Raw genomic sequence first — 26,831 nt, forward strand, 5'->3', positions numbered from 1 at the left:
TTGAAAATAATTACTGTATCAACATGTTGAAACTACATTACAACTTTCTGAATAAAGATAGGACTTAGTGGTGTCTGCTGTCAGGAAAGGAAGATTAAAGTGTAAGTTTTCAGAGGCTCTCCCGAAATAATTGAGGTTATGTACAAGGACACAGGGAAGCACTGATGTCCTCCGTGGCATAGCTGGATGTGCAGGGCACCGAGACAGTCTGGGAGTTGATATGTGAAGTTTTCACTATTTGGCAGCTGCAAGGAGAAGGCACTCAAGTTTGGGTTGTGATTAGGGTTTAATACCACCTTTTTGGTTGACACATGAAATCAGCTGTCATCTCAGAGAAACAGGGCTTATGTTCTATGAACTAGCCATGACTATGGAGAGGAGAATCTGTACTAAAAAGTTTTTTTTGAGAATGAGACATTCATTTTTTATACGTATTTTAGTAACTGTGTGTGTTTTACAGTCTAATAGAAATCCGTATAATTTTATCCATCTGTAGTTGTGCAACAGAAGAAGAGCAACAATTCTCTTAGTTACTATTATGTAACGATAAGACAGGGTAGGTTCCACCCGCCTGTCCGGATTCTCTCTGCACTCTGCTGTGCTGGTCTTCAGTGGACAGTATCATCTGGGCTGATCCTAGCCTACGAGACATAAAAAATACAAAATTATTCCATGGAAGACCTCAGTTCTCCCTTATATCTTTGTATATAACCTCAGATGTTCATTTTTTAGGGGGAGGGTATAAAAATGTAGCCTTGGAATTCCCTTCCCTTCCCAGCAGCACACATCATTGTGGAGTCTGATCCTGACTTGGAAAGTTGGATCTCCAGTAGGGCATCTTTCCCAGAAGGCAGAGGAGAAGGAAGTCAGGTGAGTCCTTATCACAGTCCAGGTGCCTGCAACTTCCCGAGGCCCAGCCTGGCAGCAGACACGCCCCACCCACCCATCCCCCCATGGTCGCCAGCAACATGTCCGTTCTTTCTCGTTTCCCTTAGCCCTTCCCAAACTTCCCTGCAGTCAACGCGTCCAAATTATCCCACTTGACAGCCATATGTGTCCTGCATGAAGTCTGAACATGGAACTGAGCTTAATATTTGTTGGAAAAGTCATACATAAAACTGAAAACAGAATTCCAAATAAGGTAAAGACTTGATTGGAAATTAGTTTAAAGACTTGATTGGAAATTAGTTTATAAGTAAAGCTATAAAATATGTGCAAATCTGATTTTCTTTTAAAATAGTAAATATATAAATATAATGCTAATAGCTGTTTAAATTTCTGCACATAATACATTTATACGAAAACAATGCAATATATGTAAACATGATAAACCTTTTTAAGCAATTGTTGCATGAAGGAGCACCTTGTCTGAAATAACATTCATTTGTCTCAAAGTGTCTGTTTTCTAATAGTGTGCTATTAACAAGACTTACGGTGAGTATGTGCGTCTGCAAAACAATGCAGTAAATCATAGACTGTGCACATGTGATTAATGCCCTTTGGGTTCACCCTCAGTACATTTATTAGTTATAACACTCCATTATAAACACTTAGTATACACAGTTTTTCTTTGGGGAAAGCATTTTATACGTGTTGTGAAAAGAGCAAATCTCAATCGGAAATCTCAAAGGCAAGCGTGCTAACGAGGGAGACACGTATGAAATCCCAGATACAGAGCGAGAGGTGCTGGTTAGCAATGAACACGCATGTGCTGTGAACTCACAAGGCAGCAGCAGCTGCACAGTCTGTTACTGCTTCTGTTTCTGCTCACAGATCCATGGGAAAGTTGGAGGGGTCTGTTCACTCCTAACCACTCTTCAGCTGGTCCACGGTTTCCTGTGGCTTTATAGCAGTTCCTAGTCCTACTGTCTCAAGGAAACATGTATCAGTTTGGAATCAAAGGCGCAAGGCATAGATACACAGGGAATATCAAATCTGTCCCAAGTTTGCCTGAGACTTTTGTCAGAGCAAGCATGAGTATGTACTAACCGTTTTTTAAGAGCGTAGGTAAAGAGAAAAGCTAATGACCAAGGAGAGCAACCGGCAGGATTCTTGAAGGGTCTGTTTCTATTAAAATGCAAGACATGTTTCCAAAAGCTGTTCTTTTTTAAATTTTATTTTGTTAAATGTATTCGGGTGACATAAGTTAGTAAGAGTATATAGGTTTCAACTGTACATTTCTTGATATGTAATCTGTACATTGCAGTGTGCCCACCACCCAAAGTCAAGTCATCTTCTGTCCCATGTATTTGACCCCCTTTACCTGTTATTACTCCCAAACCCTTTACTCCTGATAAACACTTATCTGTATCTATGAGTCTGTGGGTTTTTTTTTCTTGTTTGTTCATTTGTGGCTTTCAGTTTTATATCCCACATGTGAGTGAAATCATATGGTTCTTAATTTTTTCTGCCTAACTTATTACACTTAGCATATTTCCAAAAGCTATTTTTAATAGTGAAGTGTATTCAGTAATCTTATGTTGTCAGATTTAAAATTACATCATTGTCTACAATCCCACTAATTGTAAGTGTGAAGCTTTCTGGTGTAAAATTTTATAGGAGAGTTTATATTAATGCCCTACAATTGTGGAATATATATCTATATTTTAAATAAAATGTTGAAGTACTTTTTAAATTAAATAAAATGGTTTTCAATTAAATAAAAAAAGTACTTTAAATAGGTGTGATTTGGGTATAAACTTGTATTTGTGAGTTTATAAAATAGTAAAAATGTCAGAAATCATTAGGTTACTTAACTTAATTAGCATTCTATATTCCAGATTAAGTATTATAAACATTGACAAAAGCAGATTAGACAGGAGTTAATGGTGGCTTTTAATGATTAACATTTCCTCTCATGTTCATTGCCCAAAGTGACAGCAAGGTGGCACCTTGTCTCTGGCTGCCACAGCTGGTCGGGGGTGCTGCATTTTGGTAGACGCACATAGCGGGAGAGGGACAGATTCGGGAGCGTGGGATCTGCAGTCCATTTGGTTGCACAGAGCATGCAGTGCTTTGAGGTTTTCAAGAAAGATGTCTGGCCCAGCCGGTGTGGCTCAGTGGTTGAACATCGACCCATGCACCAAGAAGTCTCCGGTTTGATTCCTGGCCAGGGCACATGCCCAGGTTGTGCGCCCAATCCTCGGTGTGGGGCATACAGGAGGCAGCCAATCAGTGTTCTCTGTCATCAATGTTTCTTTCTCTCTCCTTCCCCTTTCGTCTCTCTCTCTCTAAAAAATTAATAAAGAAAAATTTTTTTAAGAAAGATGTCTAGCAGGCAGCAGAGAGCAGGGCTCTGAATCTGAGTGGAAACCTTTCCTGACTACCCTTGTGATGGCGAATTCTCTGTCTCAACTTGGCACCCATGTACACCTCCTTAAAGCATGCTTAATCCCCAGATGAAGACAGTAACAAAGTCACACTTCTGCCTAACGTGATACAGTGACCCTGAGCACAACCTAAAGCTCCTGCTAACCTGCCCCTGAAGAGGATTCGAAGTCCTTGGGTCGTGTTACTCTTCTTGATATCCTGTAACTTAACAGTACTTAAACACAATAGAATAAAATCAACACATTTTATAGACCATGTTATGCAGAATTCTGACCTTGTTATTCTCGTCTTTATTTGGAGACCAAGTATACGCGTGCCAAGTTCACAAGGGGTGACTTGTGATGATTCGTTTTATGTGTCCAGTTAGCTAGGCCATGGCTTCGAGATATTTGGATGAACATGATTCTAGTTGTCCTATGAAGGTATTTTTTAGATGAGATTAACATTTAAATCAGTAGATTTTGAGTCAAGCATATTACCTACCATAACATGGGTAGACCTCATCTAATCAGTTGAAGACCTTAGGAAAGAAACAAGAACTGATATCCTCCAAAGAACAGGGAATTCTGACAGCAGACTGACTTTGGATTTGAGCTACATTATCAACTCTTTCCTGGGTTTCCTGCTGGCATATCCTGAACACTATGAACTTGCCAGCCTCCACAACTTGACAAGCATGGGAGCCAATCCTTAAAATAAACACCTCCCCCTCCTCTTTATACATATAATATGTATATGAGATATCATATAATCTATACAAATACTGCATAAGGAAATGTGATGTATAAATATATGTATATCTCTACGTATACACACGCACATTTTCTATCCTGTTGGCTCTCTCTCTGGGGAGCCGTAACCCGGTCCTTTGCCCTTGATGGGCAGTGCCACTCCATCATGTACGATGTACCATCTGTGCTTGGAGGAGGATGAACTTCAAATTTGAGCTCCATTCCATCTAGCACATTTTAACTGCTATGGCTTGATAATAAAGTTCTTCTTTGTCGAAAGTGCCATGGCTGTTTGTGACTGTCACAGTTCCGTGAGGATTATGGTATCAGTTCGTTAATTTTTGCTAACATTCCTGGTGAGATTGCCATTAGAATACCAATGACTCTTTTACTCGAGGGAAAGCTGTGCTGTGTCTTCCATGTGTCACCGTGTCCTCCCACAGGCCCCTCGCGAGGTTCATCAGCGTTGCCTGGGAGTTCATCCTCAGGATGGTTGTCATGAGCCCCGTGTGTCTTGGGCTTGGGGAACATCTGTGAAGGAAGGTTTTGTGTTTTTCCCAGGACAGAACTCACAGCGCTCTTGGTTTTTCAAAATAGTAAGTTTTATACTAATTCCTCAGCTTATTCACAAAATATTAGATCGGTGTGAAGCTGATACCCACGTGTGACTAAGTCCCTGACTTCTCAAGGGAGTTTCTTGTTTTAGCCTCGCCCTTGAAGGGTGTGAGATTCCTTGGCGGGTCCTTGAGCTGACAACGGGATTTATGTCGGATTCCTTGCCACACACGTGGTGCCAGATCCTCTGCAGGCAGCTCCGCTTCAGCTTCATTTCAGCTGTTCCCCAGGGTCTCTGTTCCATGTGGATATTAAAACCGTGGCTTCCTTGCCCTGGCCGGTTTGGCTCAGCGGTTAGAGCGTCGGCCTGCGGTCCTGAGAGACCCGGGTTCGGTTCCCGCTAAGGGCATGTACCTGGGTTGCAGTTTGTCCCCGGCCCTGGTTGGTCGTGCGGGTGGCAGCCACTCGATGTGTCCCTTTCACATCGATGTTTCTCTCTCTCTCTCTCTCTCTGTTCCTCTCTCTCCCTCCCACTCTACCTGAACAAAAAATGGAAAAATGTCCTCGGGTGAGGATAAAAAAAACAAAAACAAAAACGTGGCTTCCTGACTTTCCCTGGTTTGCACAGCTTTCAAGTACATTTCCACCCACTTCTTGCGATCTAGGCTTGTTTATTTTTTTCTTTGATTTCGTTGATCATAATTGTTAAAGACAGAATTACCTTTTGTAGTTTTTATTTTCCAAAACAATTTCACGTCTTGGGTTTATTACCCATCCCAGGGCTTTGGAGTGGTAACCTGGCATAGAGACTTGGTAGCGGCTATGAATTGACCATGTAGACTACAGACAAGCCTGCATCTTGTAAAAGAATGCCGTGTTGTCTTCTCGCTCTCCATGTTCCCATCTGTGAAAGAGAAATAATGAAATTATAAAAGGCATGGGGATTGGTTCAGAACCCATTTGTGGTACCGTACAATTATTTTAGATCATATGGTATGCTTAACAAACAGGAAGCATTATAGCATTTTGCTTAATTCAACTATCTGTGCATGAAAGAGGGGAGGGAGCAAATAATAGTTTTAAAAATATTAAGAGTGTAAGTAATTTAGCTGATGTTACTCAGTCCGAAGAGTGTGCTTGAAATGCATCAGTTTCCTCTGAAAAATTGAATAATGAGAACCCTCATTGCAAATAATTATAAAGACGATTTAATTAGAGATGTCCAAAATTTGGAATATTTTAGACTATTTATTTTCTTGTATTATCTGTCATTAAAGTAAGTTTTTCTCATCTTCATAAATTATTAAGATGAGGATTCTATGAATACAAGGGTTTCTTTCCTTCTCCTTCCCTCTCCTCTCTGTCCTGCTTTCTCTCTGTGTCTTTCTCTCTTTTTGAATATCAGGCAGTATCATATGCATGTATCCTTTTGTATCTATCTACTGATGTTGACACACTTCTTTTAATTTATAGGATTTTTTTACTTTGATTCTCTAACTCACTGAGATTAAATCTTATATCATCTTTTCTTTAAAAAATATAAGCACATAAAACTACTGAATACAGTTCTGCTATATCATATAGTTTGGCATTTTAATCAGGGAACATGGTATTTTTACCTCACCTTGAGTCGTAACTGTGCTTTGGGTCTATGTGCATCTTTTTAAAAGCCAGCCTTGGAAGTCTTCTGCAGACTCATCAGATAGTAAGATATATTCTCTCTGTGATGTCCAATTTTAATATGTAATACAATCAATCTAATAATATTGTATTATCAACTTTCTCTCTGTTCTTAAATGTGTGGTTCATGGATCTAAGGTGGTTGTTAGAAATGAACATGACAGGTACCCCTTCTCTGCCTACTGAATCAAAACACATAGTTGTTAGAGTTATAAGTCAGCATCTCTATTCCAGAGTGATTTCCATAAAAGCTGGAGTTTGAGAATTGCGGGTCTCTATATCCCTTTTTATTTGACAGTGAATCTGTTATATAAAGTCTAATGCTTAAACAAGGCCGAGGCAGCAACAGAGGGCACATTAGATGTACTTCGATATCCACAGTAATCTTACAGGTGGTATTGTTATTCAGAATTAGAGTACTTAAGCAATGTGTCCATAGTCATGTCCTTATTAAATTGAAGGTTCAGTTTACTCGTAGTCGTCTGGCTCCAGTGCCCTTGATCTTAACCAGCGTGTATGTGGCTCCCTCTGGGGCAGGCCAGTGAAACCCCATGACGCGGACAGGTGTGCCTGATCTTCAAGCGTATGAAGAGACTCATGACGACAAAATCCTCATTGTGAACTGTGTCCCTAATTAGAGTAATATCATTGTCTTTGCACCATTTTATGTGTTTCACACTGTAGCAGGGATTCATAATACAATATCTGTTATTTTGCAGTTTGCTCTGAACTGATGTATATTTGCTCAAGCTTTGTTTATTTGGTCGTTTTGATTTCACTTTCTCCCTCTTATAAAGAGCACATGTCAGATGAGTTTCCCTACCTTTGCTTTGACCCACCGCCCCAAAAGCATCGTTTTGGGTATTTACATCTAGGGTTTGGGTTGGTGGATAAAATGGAAATAGTTCAGTTTGATTTTTGTTGTTGTTGTTGTTGTTTTATCCTTACCTGAGGATATCCTTCTATTTATGTTCAGATAGAGTGGGAGGGAGGGAGAGAGAGAGAAACATCGACATGAGAGGGACACATCGACTGATTGCCCCCTGCATGACCCTGACCAGAAGCAGGCACTGAAATGCAACCGAGGTATGTGCCCTTGACCAGAATTGAACCTGTGACTCTTTGGTCCATGGGCTGACGCTCTAACGTCTGAGTCAGACCGGCCAGGGCTTCAGTTTGTTTTCTATGGCATTCTCCACTGTTTTGCTGAGAGATTTAGATATGACTTAAATGTGTCCTCTTGCATCCAAGAGATGATCGCCCAGTCAGTTTTGTTAACAATACTCCTGAAATTTTGTCTTTGTAAATTTTTTGGACTTTCATGAGTATTTTAACAGAAGAGTGAAAGTGAAATCAGAAATCACAAATAGTAACATTTAAACTATCAGGAAACAAGTAGTAGAAAGTTAATTTTATTATCTTTAAGAATAGAAGACGTGTCCAGCTGGTGTGGCCTAGTGGATGAGCAATGACCCATGCACCAAGAGGTCGCTGGTTCGATTCCCGGTCAGGACACGTGCCCAGGTTGTGGGCCTGATCTCCAATGGGGGCCATGCAGGAGGTGGCCTATTGATGTTCTCTCTCATCGATATTTCTACCTCTCTCTCCCTCTCATTTCTTCTGTCTCTAAAATCAATAAAGAAAAAAATAATGATAAAAAAGAACTGAAGACTCAATGGATTTAGTATTTGCAGGGAAATATTTTACTACATAATAAATTTTTATCGCAAAAGAAATTTACATCTGGATATAAGGGGGGGGCAGGAGCTACTTCCAATTCTTGGATAACAGAGAGAGAAACTAGACACAGGGGAGTGAAGCAACCTCAAACCGAGTCTTTATAGTAATAGGGGAGGCAGAAGCTCACCATTTCCACCGTCCCAGAAAGGGCCCATGTAGCAGCTGAGGCTTCTCGTGTATGTGCAGAACTCCTTAGCCCGTTAAGAAAGATCCAGTGTCTTATTAAAGCTTTTTGCAGGATAACCGCTTGCCTATTTGGGGGTTTGTTTCTTTTCCATGAGGACTTAGATAATGAAAATAAGCCAAAGATACTTTATGGATTAATTTTTATCTGTACCATAGAAGATTACGTACATCATTTCTGTTGCCTCCCAGGTATAAATGACCTGGCTGCATGGTGGACGGGTGGTATTGAAGTTATGTAACGCATCAACACGCCGCTGGGTTTGGAGTCGGATATCAGAGGTTTAAACAGTCGACTGAAATCAACCGAAAACCAAGAGCCGATTGCTCTACCTGAGTCTGGCTCTTATTACTGTACAGAATCCTTCTTTTCCAGTGTGTGCAGCCCAGTCCTTTAGCCGTACCAACCTGCTATCGGGAAGACCAGATCTATAACTTAGAAAAACTATGCAAATAACACACCTGTTATTTCATTAGAAATACATCGTTATCGTGTGACTTCATTTTATTCAAAAGGTAAGAATCTAATTGTGTCGTTTAATGGACACACACACACAAAATTTTGTTCTCATCTTTTCTCTTCAATTTTAACTGTCGTCTGCACTTCTGGGAATTCTCAGACCACTAAAAGAGGTGAAGAAAATTATACCGGCTTTATAGGTGGTGCTATTTATACACAAAAGAACATGTTTGCTTTAGTACAGCTGCAGACTAATATTACTCTGCCGCTTGGAAGCATGGTGAGCTCTCTGAGCAACAACAAGTGTAACAAGTTAGATTGGGTCTCGATCTCTTCACTCTGATGAAGTGAAGATCTATTAAAAATAATGATACTGTGATAGCACTAATTTGGCTCGTACCACTGTCCCAAATCAAAGCTGTAGCTGGAGGCAGCTGGAGGTATTTTATTGAAAGCCACAGGAAACTGGGGCAGTTCCCCTAGCAGTATCAATTAGTCAGAACCTTGGAGACATCAGTACATTTTAGGAGCGAAGGACTGAACTCTTTTCCTAAGAATTATGTCACCTTAATTCAGTAATTTGGTGTGCCTCAGGGTTTGCATGTATTTTAGAGATACTGTAATGAAGCGTGTGAGTATTCATTTAAACTCAGAAGTCCCCCAAGAATAAAAGGCCTGCCTACTTCACTGGGAATGCCATCGTTCTCTGAATGTTTCCAGGACTCGTGCAAACGTGTACTCGCGAGGTTGGATAAGTTATTAGGAGCATATGGGGATGAAATGGGTAAAATGTGCTACAGACATCATTGAAAATTAGGTCAAATGAATTAATAAAAACTCATCGAGTTTACAAATGGAAGGAGTAGAGTGTTTTCCTGCGGTGCGTTTTCCCTCTGGCCTCTGACTTGGATGGACCCACACTCACCATTCAGTGTCTTCAAACCCGAGATGCTTTTAGTGATTGAATTTAAATGCTATGCTTAAAACTGGGATTTTACACATTGGGGTGCTTTATCTCATATCATGGTATCAGAAGTCACAGAAGTGTTGTATATTGTTAAAATTAAAATGAAAGAAACAGATATTAGTATGGAATAAAATTATGTTTCTTTTATAACTACACTTTGGTGGAAAACAATGCCGACAAGGTCTTTAAATTTCTATAAATCGTCCGGCTGGTGTGGCTCAGTGGTTGAGCATCGACCCGTGCACCAAGAGGTCGCCGGTTCGATTCCCAGTCAGGGCACATGCCCAGGTTGTGGGCCAAATCCTCAGTGGGGGGCATGCAGGAGGCAGCCGATGGATGTCCTCTCATCGATGTTTCTATCTCTGTCTCCCTCTCACTTTCTCTCTCTCAAATCAATAAAGGGAAAAAATAATAATAATGAAGTTCTTTAGACCATTTGCTAGGGCTGACTGTTCATTACTGACAGCTTCAGCCTAGGAAATGCTGCACATAATCCCACACCACTCCAGGTCTCACTAAAGTTGTATGTAACTTAGTATGCTCTTCCTTCCTATTAAAATTTAGACTAACAAAAAGAAGTGCTGTGGAATGCAAGAGCATAGGGTTTGGATATAAATGGCTTTACACTGAAACCTCAGTCTGTCCTTTCTTGTGGCATAAGCCTGGACATTTTTCTTCAACTTTGTGAATTTTATTTTCTCCTTTCAGATACGGACATTAAGTATATGTGCTGAGAGACCTTCGTTATAATGATTTTATTATTATTATACACTCTTTTAATTAAGTCTAGAAAATAAAATTCCTCTTCTAATTGTGGGTAGCAGCATATTTGATGAGAAGAAAACGTAATTTTGTCCCGTTCTCCTTATATGTATCTAGATGAAATGCACACATGTATATACTTTGTAAACAATGCATACATTACTCTCATCGCCATACCAAATATACTTTGATGAGAATTTTAAACTGAATATTATCATATAATTTGTGTTGTTGAAACTCTTTTCAAGATGATTCACCTTCTGTGGTTTTAGAAAGTAAAGATGAGAAACCTTATTTTGGAAACAAAATCAATGGGCAGGTGTGTCACATTTACACAAAGGAGACTGTCAACATCAAGGACCTGCGTCAGTGCCAAAGTGTTCCCTCAGAGTCTGATATTTATGCTGGAAAGAAATGTATTATGCAGCCGGTGGGAAAACTCTAGACTATGTCCATATGATGTCAACATTTAAGCAGTTGAAGTGTTATATACCAGGAATATAAGCCTGGTATTTTAATGTCCTCTTCAGTAATGAGGCAGTTGATTAATATAGTGTTTTCACTAATGTCATTGCAGTTTATATGATGTAGACCCAGCCCATGAAAGAAACCATCAGAAAGGTTATACCGGAAGATTTTCCTTTCCATTAACTTTAATATGTTAGTTGGTTGTATAATTTTTTTTTTCCTGTGAGAACATGTTATTAAACGCTTCCAGAGATGAGGTGGGGGATGTTTACATTTGTTGGGGTCTTCTGCAAATAATAAGGTGGCCATGAATAATTAATTTAGGTAGAGAGATGTCATTATTTTGACCTCAGTTGACAAATCGAGGTCATGGTTTTATTGTGGAAGGTAAATATCAATCTGTGTTCTATGGGACACAGTAATCCATCATGATCTTGACAGATACATGTGAGGAGGAATATCGCCAGTGTTTGAGTACAGGTCTGTTTATCTACATTGTTCCATACATATTCTATAACCTGAAATTATATTTTAGAAGCTAAAGTTTAGCCAAATAGTCATGCTTAGAAATCAATTATTATACACTGATATGTATTAGACTACAAAAACACATGCGTATGTCAATATGATAAAACTTTATTTTTATTCAACCTTATCCATTTTTTATCACTATTATAATTTTTGAATCTACCAGGTTCTTCTCTTGTCCTGTATTCAACACACAAGCTCACTGTATTTGATAGTGTTTTAATAGGAATTTAATTATGTTTTCTTCAAAAGTTTTGAAATATATCCTGCCAGTGTATATATCAGGAGTAAGAGTGGGCAAAAAAGTAAAGGAGAATAAAATTCTACCAATGTCTATAATTGTTCTTTTTAGTACAATTTTTTAAATGCTTATGCTAAACATCTGTAATAATAAATATTATAATCAAGGTTCCCTTCAATAGATTAATGGAAAAAGAAACTGTGATGCATCCAAACAATGAAATATTCTTCAGTTGTAAAAGCAAATGTACATGAAGACGTGAATAAACCTTGAATGCGTGCTGCTAAGTAAAAGAAGACATTCTGAAACAAAAAAAAAATACAACAAAACACTATATACCCTATGATTCCAATTATATGACATCCTGGAAAAGAGAAAGCTAAAGCGATGATAAAAGAATCAGAGGTTGCCACGGATTCGGGTGGGGAGGGTTGAATAGATGAAGCTCAGAAGCTTTGTGTAAGGCAGAGAAATGATTCTGTATGATACTGCAATGGTGGGTACACGGCACTATGCATTTGTCAAAACTCATAAAACTTTACAGCAGAAAATATAAATCTTAATATTTAAAAATGTTTAAAAATGCCCGGCCAGTGCGGCTCAGTGGTTGAGTGTTGACCCATGCACCAGGAGGTCACTGGTTCAATTCCCAGTCAGGGCACATGCCCAGGTTGTGGGCCCGATCCCCAATGAGGGGCATGCAGGAGGCGGCCTGTCGATGTTCTCTCTTATCGATGTTTCTATCTGTCTCTCCCTCTCCTTTATTCTCTCTCTGAAAGTCAATAAATAAATAATGTATTACTTAGGAGGTTGATGGATCCCAGGATGGAATGCAGAATGTTGCCAACACAATCCAATGTTAATAAAATGACCTCACTGAAGGGGTGAAGGAGGAGGTGTTGACCTGTGTAACTTTGTAAATGCAGTGTCTATGACTAAAGTCAAAGGAACTGCTCATAAACACTGTACCTACTTGACTAAATTATTTCCTGTTGGGATGTGGGGTAACAATTCTGATACTCTTTACATGTACAGTAGAATTTAACAATTAATGGAGGGTGGGTTGGATAAGCCAGGTGTCTTGTCGTTGTAGAGGGAATTTACAAATTAGGAGAAGAAGCTAGAATGATCCATGTGCCAATGGACCAGAGTTGGAGACATCGATAAGAACTCTGGTTTAGCTTAATATAGATTCAGGTAGTTAGATACAGAAATGATTATGCCTGTGTGTACATACAGTGAGTTAGTGTGTACACAAATATCCCCTTACTCTGTCAGCCGAGAGGGACTGGACAGAGTGGCATTCCAGAATGACAAACAGACCCTGATTTCTGACATCATTCTCTCAGTATCAGGAGACAGTGCTTCTCAGGAGAATGAATGATCCAGGACTGGAGCATGAACAATGCAAGATGGCGAGACGGGCAACTTACCGTGCTCAAAATAGACAGACAAGAAGAAAAAAAGGAAGAAAGTAAAGGAAGACAGAAAAAGACACACAAGCACCATGATGGTCAAAGAAGCAGGAGTCAACTGAATGAGCTCCCAATAGCCAAAGCTGGAAAAAAACTGAGCAGCAAATTCAATAAAGTGGTATTGGATTTTCACAGAAAGTCTGAAATAAATATCCATGAGTTTATACTGACAGAAATAATCATTTAAATGGTAAAAGAAGGGAAATAGACAATCTCTCATGCAGAGTAACCCTAAATTATGTAGGTCAAATACTCTGTCATGAAGGAGGTAGAGCAGAAAAGGACATAGATCAAATCTAAGAAAATCTGAATAACCCTGGACTTTAAGTAATGATAATGCACCAGTATCGGTTCATCAGTTGTAACAAGTGTACTATGTAATGTAACGTGTTAATAATATGGAAAACTGGGTTGGAGGTATACCTGAACTCTGTAATACCTTTGAAAGTTTTCTGTAAATCCGAATCCGTTCTAAAATAAAAAAAAAATGGATTTAAAAAAATCTAGTCCTTTCGCTCAATGCATAGTAACAATGAACTAGTCTGAGCAGGTAAATATGTGCATACTTTCCTTAATAACATGATTTAATTAAAATGTGAAACAGTAGGTAACCTTTTCTTCCATTTCTTTCCTTTTTTTATATGGACCTAAAATGTTGCCAATTGACCTAATTACTGTCAGAGAAGCCGGGGCTTCCGCCGCGCTAAGTTCATTTCCCTTCAAGGAAAGAAGCCTTTAAGGAAGCTCATTAACATTTTCATTTCACCACGTTCGTAGTTCATATATATGTTTCTCTTTTTTGCATATGCAAAACCATTAGAGAGGTGACAGAGGGAAAACAATGGGACGTGGGCTATCATGAGCTGTGATGTGAGGACAGCCCTCTGCCCGAGAAGAGGCAGCTGGGGACTCGGGGCAGGGGCTGGGTCACGGCCTTAATACATTTGGTAAGATCTCAAAGATCTCCTCTAGGTAGTCTGCTTTTTAGAAAAGTAACCCAACTATAAACATATGTTTCAAACATTTCTCATAAGAGAATTAGGTAGACTATCAATTCATTTATCCCATTAATTCAATGCCTAACGTGTGCAAGGCAATCTGGTGTTAAGGATGCATCAGCGAAAAAGACAGGTCAAATCACTGCCTTGGTGACTCATATCACAGTGTATTTTTCTTTTCTTTTCTTTTCTTTTTTTTTTTTAATCCTCACCCGAGGACATTTTCCCATTTTTTTGTTCAGGTAGAGTGGGAAGGAGAGAGGGGAACAGAGAGAGAGAGAGAGAGAAACATCGATGTGAAAGGAACACATCAAGTGGCTGCCACCCGCACGACCGACCAGGACCGGGGACAAACTGCAACCAAGGTACGTGCCCTTAGCGGGAACCGAACCCGGGTCTCTCAGGACCGCAGGCCGACGCTCTAACCGCTGAGCCAAATCGGCCAGGGCTCACAGTGTATTTTTCATTATGGGCTATTTTATGGCTTGGAATCGAAGTTAGAGGAAACAATAGCATTGTAAGCTTTTACGTACGCACATTTCTAGGTTTCTTTGAGTCCTGCCAGTAAGAGAAATAATCAAACTTATTCTAGTATGTCATGTGTTCGACTCTATAAACCAGTAAGAATGTAAAAACAAGAATAAGTAGCCATAGGTTTGTTCCATTGTTTGCAATGAATCAAAATATTAGTTTTATAAAATTGAAGAATATTTTTGCCTACCCTCCCTTCCTCTCTTTTTCTCCAAGTGTTGCAAAATGCTTTAATATTTTTGAAGTTACTTCAACAAGTATTTATTGAATACCAATATCAAGTAAGTTTTTGCACCACACACTGGGAATGAACCGGAAGTTAGGAGAGGCCAGGAACAATCCTAGAAGCTCTGGAGGGAGGATGGCCCTGTCGACACCTTGATGTTGGATTTCTACTCTCCGAAACTGAGAATAAATTTCTGTTGTTTAAAGTCACCGAGGTGCCCGGCTGGTATGGATCAGTGGTTGAGCGTTGACCCAGGCACCAAGAGGTTGCCAGTTCGATTCCCGGTCAGGACACATGCCCAGGGTGTGGGCCAGATCCCCAGTGGGGGGCGTGCAGGAGGCGGCCATTCGATGTTCTCTCTCATCGATGTTTCTATCTCCCTCTTCCTTACTCTCTCTAAAAAAATCAATAAAGAAAAAAAATTTTTTTAAATAAATAAATCAAGTCACCCAGGTTGTGGTACTACGTAACAGCAGCCCTAGGAAATTAGTGAATATGTGTATAACTGTCATTTTTGTTAAATGACAAAAATTTAGCAAAATATCAAAGACAACTGAATATAATTATTGTACAAGTTCAGCTGTTTTGTTGATGGGTAGGCAATATTTAAATAAGAGAGAAAATCAAAATTTTTATAATTCAAAATGTAATGTTTTTTAAGTTATAGATTATTACAAACTAGGTTTTGTCATGCAGTTTATTTTTCTTGCTTTCATTTTGACAAAAATAACTATAGTTTCATAATTTAGATTTTACTTAATTTATGCTCTGTTGATAATAATTAGCATATACTTTTAAAATGATAAAAACATCATTAAAATATTTAGATGTAAGAAATTATAAATAAGAAGTTAATATTTCAAGGTTACAAAATTTGAATATAGCTTCATAAAGCAAGTGAATTAAAGTAAGTATACTATTAAAAATATAAACATCAATGTTTCCCAAAATCATCACCATTGTTTTAAATTTTCAAAAATTGTATGTTACACAATTAAAAAAAAAATTAATGACTTTCAAGCTTAAATAAAGATTACTTAGATAAACCTGAAATTGATATTGAATTTCTGGCAGAGGTAATTACATTTAATGAAATGTTTTTATAAAAGTTGACTTTTTTTTCATTCTAACATTCCAGGTGGCTCTTGTGTACTGATATAAAGAATCAGTTTCAAGATAGTAGTATTGTTCTACACAAACCGTGAGGTTCAGCACATTGAATAGACATGTGCGTTTACTTCTGGACAGGTAGTTGAAGTGTTTGTGAAGCATCCAGGTAATGCCATCCAACAGAAGTTTGACATATGACTGTACAGCAAGGAAACGGGTGGACTGTGTCGGGTGACCTGGTCAGTGGATTTACACAGGGAGTCCAGTCTAGGCACTAGTTTTTCTTCCCATGTATCTCTTATACAGACTTCTACATAATGACCACCTGGTTTTAAACCTTGTAATTGTCAATATTTTCATGATCCAGGATATGCTGCAAATGACCAACAATTCGTCAACTTTGATCTTCTAAACATTTTCAAGGTATTTCTTAGTATTTAAGTATTTTATGGTTTTTATTTTAATTATGAGAGGAACCAAAAAAATTCTATAAGAACATACCTCAGATTGTATAAAAGAAAATCACTGTGGCATAGAGAATATAGAGAAATCTAGTGCATAGGAAGCTTCAAATATTCCTTCTCTTTAAACAGGAATTTCTAAATAACATCTATGACCATTCAAATAAGAGGGATACTTTTTAAAGTAAGTTTTTAACCTATCATAAACTAATTGCAAGCAATTTTATATATTTAGATATTCTACAAGGTACACAGTTGCACAATGTAGCATTGTTCTAAATCTCTATCACATATAAAAGGAAAAATATTACATTTATATCTGGAGATAAAGGGAATGACAAAATAAATAAAAAATGTTGTCTATTCAACTTCCATTTTTTTCAGGGCAGCAAATAGTGAGCAGTGATGCTAAACCTGTAATTCACATAATATAGGAAGATTTTCATTGTTCTCCCTGGTACAACTTGTGATGTTTCCTGAAACTGCTTTTTTGTATCTCAGTTGTCTTTATTTTGCTTTCAAACTCAGTCTGTGAGTCTCACATAGGAGAAAACAGCAACAGTAACTATAACCTGAAATGAGTTTACCTAAATCTAGATATATAGATGATAGACCGATAGGTAGATAGAAAGACAGATAAAAAATTATCTTTATAGATAATTTTGGTTATAGATACATTTTGGTTTTAGAGTTGTGAATATTTTTCTGAAATATTTTGGCGTATTTTTTATTTCATTTAATAAAACAATTGACACTCTATCCATTTTAACCGACACTGTTAGAGATTGCTCTCCAGATCACAGCAGTGCATTCTTATCTTAGAGACTATGTTTAGACAATGGTGGAGGATAATGGATAAGCCAGCCTTTCATGGTATATATTTAAAATTGTGAATAGTCATCTTGTGGATTAATATTGTTTATAATGAAATGAAGACGAGTGTTTCCATTATATTTACTTCCGTTACATGTAACACCTGCCACATAGTTCTTTATTTCCTATTCTTAAATTTATGATTCCAAGAACTGATTCTGTTGAACAGTGTGTTTGTGGAAGTGGTAGTGTGTGCCAAATCAAACCGCTTCTAAGAAGAGTGCTCATTTATCTTTCTTGGATTTCAACCAAACACATTTCAGAGATAATGATATACTGTATCTACAAAAGTTTAACGTGACTGGCATAAGGTTTAAGTAGAAATGTCCCATTTCTATATATATTCATATCCATATCCATATCTATTAGGCATGCTGCCCAATTTTAAAGATTCTCATGCCTTAGGATAGTGGATTTCAACTTTGTCTGCGTATTGGAGTCACTTGGGGAGCTGAAATGCTGCTGTTACCAGGTTCCATCATCAGAAGTGCACGTTTACTTTATCATGGGCATTGGTTTATGGTTACTGAAAATTTAAAAGCTAGGTGATTCTCATGCCCAGGGAAATAGTAGAACCACTTTCTTAGGATTTTAAGAAGGTGTCGCGTGAGAAAGGTAATATCTTAGATTTTGTAAGTGTCCCTTTGAAATGACAGAATGCCGCTTTCTTTGAACATGTTTTAAAACAGCAGATTTGATGATACAAGTAGATGATAACTTAGTTACCTCAAATCCACAATTAAATAAAATATGATTCCAAACTATTCTTCATATTATTTTGGTTCCTAACTCATGAAGCCGTTACTTTAAAATATTTTACTTTGTCACAATGTACTCTTTAGCAGTGATATTAAAGAGGCATATTTATTAATATAGATTGGGATTCAGTGATGAGCTGACGAATATTTAACAACCAGATCTTAGAGGACACAATGGCCCAGATTTGTAGTCAGTTCCGATCTCCGTGACATATTTACTTGTACCGTGGCCACTTTCACGCTGTGACGTGTGCAGCCAACTCACACGAGGGCTGACAGTGAAATACTGCTGCAGCCTGGAGGCTGGCTGGCCCCAGCATCACCGAAACACACCACTTGTGTGTGTCTGGCATTTGTAGAACACTGCACACTCTTAAATAAACATGTCAGCGGATCCTCCAAACCACACGATGATGGAGTAACAGTACACTTAGTTCCAATTCCAAGGAAAGAAGAGGCTTAAAGGAGATTTAAGCGGCTCCAGTCAGACAGCAACATCTGCCCATGGTTTCGAAGTCTGCCAGGTGGGATGCTCTTCTCCGGCGACGATTCATGGGACTCTCTCTGTCCTCATAAAGCCTGTGCTCTACCGCGACAAGGCAGAAGTGTCGATCCACTGAAACACAGGACACGCTGACCGACTGAGATGGGCCATGAGGAAAATCCATGGTATGGGCCAGAGTGGCTTTTCCAGGAAGCTCTTTAAGTTGGACTCTAGAAGAGTTTTCCAGAAAGATGAATCTTGAATGACGTTGTCTATGAGGAGTAGAGTAGTGGAACTCTGCAGCGGGTGTCCTAAGAAAAGGGACAACTGAAAAGGTGTCAAACTGGGTATGAACAAGGGATTTCTGGGGTCCAACGCAGGACATCTCAGGGACTTGGAGAAGGCAGTGGTGATGAGAAGTCGGAGGGTTGGTGGAAGGCCACGTGATGGGTCCTGTACTTTGGCTTTGATTCCACCCTTAATGGAAAACGACTTGAGGGCGTTAGGCCTGGAAACAAAATAAGAAGCATGATTGCAGTGATGACTCCAGCTGCTCCGACCAGGGGAATGGGTGGGGTGGGAGAGCAGACAGAAGGCTCCAGCCATAAGTCAGGCTTTGAAAATGGAGCTTAGAGGAGAACAGTTTCCCAAGTCATGTGCAGGGGTACCGGTCCCCTTAGCTCACAAAGGCAGCTGGGGGTATCCAGGCAACTCTTGTACCTGATGACCTATCACTTCAATCATCAGCAGCCTTATTTTCTACTTTAGTGTTGAGGAAAAGTCCTATCAATATCCTTGTGCCAGCGATTTTCATCCACTGTTCCGAAAGAATTTTTTTTCTTAATTGATTTTAGACAGCTAGAAACATCGATGAGAGAGAACATCAAATGACCAACTCCTACATGCCCCTTACTGGGGATCGGGCCCACAACCTGGGCATGTGCCCTGACCGGGAATCGAACTGGCGACCTCTTGGTGCATAGGTTGAGGCTCAACCACTGAGCCATGCCGGTCAGGCCGAAAGAATTTTTAAAACACTCAGTACCTAACTGTTTTGCCAGGGACCCTGACTTCTTTTTCCTTAGATTGTCAGATAAAAGAATGCCAACAACCAACACAACAATAATTGTCCAGTGTAAATGCCGATAAATACGTAAGTTATATAACAGAGTTGCTTCTTATTGGTCACCTCACATAATAGGTTGCATCTGATTGGTTAGTTCCTGGTACCCAAAACTAACCAAACTAAGTATAGGCGCCTGATTTTTTTAAATAGTCACTTTGGAGCAAAAAGGGTAGGTAATTGCTGTTATTTTTGTGTGTGTGTGTGAATTGATCAAAATTATACATATATTTTTGTCAGATCACAAAAATAGATTTTTGGTTGCCGCAGAATTTTAGTCGTTAGTTTATGTGTGCCATGGATGAAAAAGGTTGAAAATCGCTGCCCACGCCACAGCGGGGAAGTAGAAGCACCAGCAGGTGGGTAAGCTTGGACTACGGATGCAATCTGAAGGGATGTCCACATGTCCTCATCATTTCATCACGGGACTTCAAGAAAAAGAGAAAACAAGGACTCTGAGCCAGGCAGCTAGGAACCGAGGAGAACGCGCAAAGCTGTGGGTGGAGAGGATTTTCATAAATGGAGTATTTACAAAGCTTTGGGAAAACTAAAGTGATCCCAAAAGGAAGGCTAGATGAGCCTGGGGCTCTCCATGGCAGGAAGCTGGAGCCAACCTTGGTTCTAAACGTGCGATGGAATGGCAATTTTAACTCTAAAATACTATTCAGGGAAGTTAGAAACTGTTCCAATGTCTGTAAATATGGAAACCCAAAAATGCTTTGGATCTCATGGCGGGGGCGGGGGGGGGGGGGAGTCATCTTAAAAGTAACATTTTTATTTTAGTTTTCCCTTTTCCCCTCATTCTCTTCCTAGTGGGGGGATGGGACATATTGGCATAGAAACACATCGATGTCTTTGGAGGAAAAGTAATTCCTATTAGCAACATAAAATTTCCTTGCTGATGCTGTACCCTGAAGGGTCTGAAAGCCCTAAGTGTGCTTCTAGAGAGTATTATAAGTATCTGCTCAGAGAGCGGCTTAAGGCTTCAACATTCTGAAAACCCTCAGCCAATTTCTTCTTAATGCAGTCTTTGGACTGTGCTTGTTAATAACCCAAGCCAAGGCCTGCCAATCCATGATCTTTTAATCTATATCCGGCCTTAGTGTGCTGTTCATCTCCCTGCTCATTAACGTAACTGCTTCCTTCGCTATATCTCTTCTTTCCTCTTCAAACGAGGGGTAGGTAAGAGGCTTAGCTACTCTGAAACTGAAGCCTGATTGGAGATCAGTGAATTCCTCACGATAATGAAAATTGTCATGGTGATTTTTGATCCAGGAGTTACAGTAGGAAGAATTTTTCTGATTCTCTCATTTGTTATAGGTTGTATTTCCAATTTTTAAATTTTTAATTGAACCAACTTTCATTTAATTCAGTGTATCTGTAGCATATGAATACGGCACCTTAACTATCTCAAACACCACATATTTGAGATTCTCTTGTGCTTCTTTTTGTTCTGTTTTATTGTTGCTCAAGAAGAGAGATCAACATAGACATCAACATAATACTACACACACATTGCCAACTAAAAGAAATATACATATGTCAGGCAGTCAGAGAAATCTGTTTGGTAGCAGACCTCCCTGTGAATAGCTTTCCCCAGTACCCCAGATTGGACGCATTTTCAAGCTTCCTTCTCTTTGACCTCAGTTCTGTGAGACTGTTGAGCCCTCTCTTGGCATTGGGCCTGACAAACCACGTGGCAGCACTCCTCTGACGGTGGTGGGGAGGGTCACTGTGAGTCCAGGACCTGAAGACTGCGAGGGACATCAAGCAGCCCAGGAGGGAGGGCAAAGCCGTACATAGAAGAACAGAGGGCAGTAGAAGCAGCGTCGCAGTGATCAGGAGCAGTGAGGAGCTGATAGCAGGAAAGGCGGGGGAAGACGCCTTCATGGCTGCATCACAGCAGGCTGGACACCACCTCGGATGAGGTCGGCTGCTGCCGAGGCTTTCATAGCTTAACCTCAGAGGACAGAACAGACCCGGCGCCTGTCTTAGCCACACACTCACATGCAGACATCAGAACAGCCTCTGGACTCTTTGCTTTCCTGTCCTCTCTTTCCCTCCTCCATGCCCGGGGCAACCGGATGCTGTCTGTTCCTCCTTCACAGATAGCTAACAGCATCAGAGAAAAACCCACGGCCCCAAAGAAGCTGAAACAAAATGCTGATTACTGCAGTTGGGGGGAGAAGAGAATCCAAGGCTGGAATTGCAGATTTACAAACTTCAGCATCAAATTAGTCTAGTTTCACAGATGGGTGGAAGAGAGGGATAGAAACAGAGATGAAGGGTGATGTAAATGGAGAGGAAGAGGGGAGAGGAGAGAGAGAGAGAGAGAGGTAGAGAGAGAGAGAGAGAGAGTCTGCGAATTAATATTGTCATCTTCAGAATGGAAATGGCAATAATAATCCAAATTTCAATGGATTTGCCATATGTGAAGCTCCTGGGTTCATAATATGCTGAAATACCTAAAACTTTACCTTTTCTTTAGGAGCTAAGGGTTGTTGACTATGGAGTCAAGGTCTATGGTAGTTTGATTGTCGTGCGTTATATAGATAGTTCTGAGTTTAGGATATTAACATTGTCATACCTGAGATTGACATACGTATTTGGTAGCCTCAGGGTGTTGCTATAAACATGTATTCAGAATGAATAGTTGATAGGCTAATTTGAAAATAACATCAGAGTATTCACTTTTTCTTTTAAAATGGTAATTTTGAAATTGCTGGCTTAATTAATTTAATTCATTCTTCTTCGGCCCTTTTCTGTTAGCTCTGATTATATTCATCTGTTATATTTGCTATTCTTAGTTGTCTAACAAAAATATGACTACAACAGTCATAAACGTTGGACAGTTAAATTGCTTAGAAATTAAAACATTGCTCTTAATGTTGATTATTAACTCTTTGTAAAGATAAACCCATTACAAAAAGCCTCAGGGTTCATGCCAATTAAATATTTTCAAGCCATAAAAATAAAAATAGCTGCAGCATGAGAATTTTAATTATCCACTGATGTTTCCTGACTGAAAAGTTGAGTTTTACAATATGCCCTCAAGGTCATAAAACAGAGTCTCTGGAGAGTAAGTCGACAGGCAGTCAACAGCACTTACTGATTTCTTCTGGGTAGAAGCTGAAGCCGTGAACCTGGTGAGCCTTTGATTCCTGAAAGTATGATTTTTAGTTCCTAAACTATATGTGGAATGTAGATTTAAAAGTCACACTGGAGCAATGCCGCATGTCACTGAGAAATACGGTGTGCTCCTGTACAGAGAGCGAAAGTTTCTTTCCTATTGAATCCTGCATTTTTTTGTACTTGTTGGGTGATATCTATTGCCACTAAACCCATATGTCCCCACAGTTATACTTAGTAATTTATTAAGGAAAAAGGCTAGCTGCTAACTTGTATAGCTGTTAACAGTCCATGTGGGTCTAACGTCTTATGTTTACCCTGAATGGCCAAGCTAGGGTGATTTCAGATGAGGTCTGAGTTGAAGCAAGAGATTCTGAATCTAGATCATTTAAGCAAAACCAAACAGACAGTAAATATGTAATGGGAGAGATACCGCTCACTAAATCAAAGGAAAAGCCTAAACACAAAGTTTCAGGTAGGAGAATAAAACTGTGTGAGCTCATCACCCTGAGCAGCAGAACCCCATGCCTTTCATTCAGGGCACTGGCACCACAATGAACCAGATTCCCTTGTTCACAACGGTATTTCCATGTGTTATTCCAGGTACGGTCAATGCCCAGGGACACAGCTCAATTAGCACAGTGGGTGCACACACCATTTCCACGAGAACACTGTGCACTCGGCCTGTGTGCACTGTGGACCCCACCCAGCAAAGTCACAGAGAAATGCTGCTCCTACCGAATAACAGGATAGAAAATATCGATATCGCCCAAAGATATTTTCTCAATATTATTTTCTTTTCACCAAAAGCTGGAGTGGCCAATAACATTTCTCTCAAAGCAAAAATGGACCATTTACTAGAAGCAGGCGGCCCATGCCGAACATTTTACAAGTGTAGTTTATAAGAGTAGAAAAATATAAAAGCACTGAAACATTTTTATCATTGATTCTCTATAAGCATGGATCATCCTTAACATTAAACCATACTTATATTATTTTAAACTGATATTTGAGCCCAGCTGGTGTGGCTCAGTGGTTGAGCAGCGACCCCTGCACCAAGAGGTTGCCAGTTTGATTCCCCATCAGGGCACATGCCCAGGTTGTGGGCCAAATTCCCAACAGGGAATGTGCAGGAGGCGGCCAGTCGATGTTCTCTCTCATTGATGTTTCTCACTCTCTCTCCCTCTTCCTTCTCCTCTCTCTAAAATCAACAAAGAAAAATAAATGAATAAACTGATATTTGCGTATTTAATAACGATCTTTAGTTTACCCTCATGAAGCAGAGACTTAATTATCGTCTCCCTAGATGCCATTTTCCAGCCTCCCTTGCAGTTAGATGGGTGAAATGACTGCATTTCGGTCCATAGAAGTTGAGTGGGCGTGGTCAGAACCCCTCGCAGACTGGCCTGCGTACCGCCCACCTGTGCTCATCTGCGTCCCTCCCTCTTGGACCCAGCTCAGTAAGACTACCCGCTGAGCGGCTTGGGAAACCACACATTGGAGATGGCCAGAGCCATCCACCAGGGCCCCGCAGGGACTGCGCTGAGTGACAAATGACCCTCCCATGACCACTTTCTCGGGTTAATAGGTGAACAAGAGGCTCCTAATATTTTTGTGCCTTTATTTGTTTTTAGATATATTTATTTCAGCCGTAATTGTTAACCTCCTCAACGCTCCTCATAGGATTTATGGTACACTGTAAATTGAGCTGCGTTCTAAGCACTTGTTTTTTTGCACTAAGCACTTGTGAGGCTAAGAACCTCGTGAGTTATGAACTGAACCCACCGCGAGCAGCTGGCCCTGCACCGGGTGCCCGGCGGCGCGTCGGGCAGGCGGCTTCGGAGGGGTGCCCGTGCCGAGAGGACCAGGGAGGCAGGGGGCAGTGCGGTGCAGCAGCTTTCGTTTGACAAGAGTTCTGGGGCCCACTCTGTGGGCAGCTTGTCCCCACTCATGCTAGAGTGCACTGTGCTTCGTACGGAGGATTTATTCATAAGGCAGAATAGGGCAGCGCGTGGGGGGGTGGGGTTGGGGGGGTTCACACCGTATTTTGCAAACAAGGAATAGGTTCTCTTACCTTTCTGCCCCTTCCTATCCTGTATCCCTTCCCCATGGGAATAAGAAGAGACCCCGTTAGAATGATGGCTTAGCTACGTTTGCATGTGATGTTGCAAACACAGCGCTTCGTTCCCTCTGCCTTCCTGCCCCGCGCCCTCCCCGACGGTGCTCACGACAGAAGGAGCAGGCCGCGCGGGAAACCTAGGAAAACGATGCCAGGGTTTGCAGCTGGATTTTAATTTTTACAATGTGCTAAAATATTATGTATTTGAATATCTTAGAATATATATATAGTGTTTATTAATCCTCAATTCTTTATTTTAGTTGAATAGTAAAGTTTAATGGGAGAGAGATTCTGGGGAAAAAACAACCCTGACTCCTTAAAACCGTATCCTATCCCTCCTATTTCGTGGCTTCTCCTCTGGGAGGAGACAATCGCACTCTTAACATCAAAACTAGACAGGGCTTGGAGGTGGAGGGCTTGGAGGTGGAGGACTTCGTGGGGATCCCCTGAGGCACAGGCCTCCCTGGAGCTGGACGGAGGAGAGACAGGCCCTGCTCACCAGGGACGGCTCGGTGCGCCCTGCCCCTCCGGCCGGCATGGACGGTCCAGCCGCACTGCGGGTCTTTCAGGTCCGGGAAGGAGCTGCCCAGGGAGCCTTCAGGTTCTGCGGCTGGCGCAGGTCAGGCAGACGGCAGCTGAGATCCGGAGGAAGGAGGACTTTCATGTTTCTCCGGCCTCAGAAGACAGCTGGTAGTTAAGACATGTCTCCTGCCTGGTCGGAGGCATAAAAAACAGTCGTGCCCTTTGGTGACTATTCCTTTGCTCGGTGTAGCCTAAAAACGTGACCTGATCATGCAAAGTGTGAAAGGGAAGAAATGATCCCACGCTCAAGAGCACAAGGAACCACCGGAAGGAACGGCCAACGGAACCCAGACGTGAAGTTGTCACAGTGAAACGGAGTTATTAGCATCAGCAGACAACAACCTCCACATGGTCATATGAGCCCTTGAGGGGTTCATAATAATTAACTTATTAAACTCATGATTTTGAATCCCACTTAAACATCTGGAAGACTGGGTCATCAGTATTCAGCACCAAGTTAGTGGCCTGGCAGATCATGTGAAATTAATAGCTCGGAACCCACAGGAAAAAAGTAGAGACGGCACTTAATGGAAACAATGGACGTTTTTAGGATAGTTGCCAAAGATGTAATATGAAAATAATATGTTTTAGACAAAGAAAAAGAATAGATGGTGTAGAAAAAATGATTAAATGAATCAAAAGGGGTAATTTATCTTATCCAAAGGAAGATTTAAAAATCTCATCAAGACCCAGGAAGGAGTTATTTAAAAAATGCCTTTACCATCATAGTGAATACCTTGAATCCCAAGGATAAAGACAATAATTAACAACCTCCCGTATTACAGCAAATTACTTGTAGAAGGAAAAGAAACATGTTAGCATTGCCTTCTTATCACTAGTACTACTTGGGAGAAGTCAATATGATAGAAAGAAAAATACTCAGTCCAAGAATAATATACTGACACAAGATATAATTTATATTTTAGGGTAAAGAAAAATATCTCAGAAAAGGAAATTCTATTTAGAGAGTGTATGACTTGCATATGCCGTCAGAGAAAAATAGTTGAAAAAATAATTTGACCTACTGGCAATTGAACAAAACCAGAAATACCAAGGTAGGGAAAAAAGCAAGAGAAAATAATTATGACCAATATATTTTGACATGCATACTTATCTTAATAGATGTTAACAAAAGCATAATTAGGCATTTAAATCCACTGGCAGTGTTAAGAGTATATATTATAAGGGAAAACCTAATAATGACCTGTAGTAGGATTGATAAACGTCCTAACGTCTTGGAGCTGGGTAGGGGTTGGAGTGGGGACAGAGACTCCAGGTCTACTGTAAAACCTGGGCCAGAGTGGGAAAGACAAGAGG

The sequence above is a fragment of the Molossus molossus genome, unplaced genomic scaffold (assembly GCF_014108415.1).
Source record: "Molossus molossus isolate mMolMol1 unplaced genomic scaffold, mMolMol1.p scaffold_m16_p_4, whole genome shotgun sequence".
NCBI classification, from domain to species: domain Eukaryota; kingdom Metazoa; phylum Chordata; class Mammalia; order Chiroptera; family Molossidae; genus Molossus; species Molossus molossus.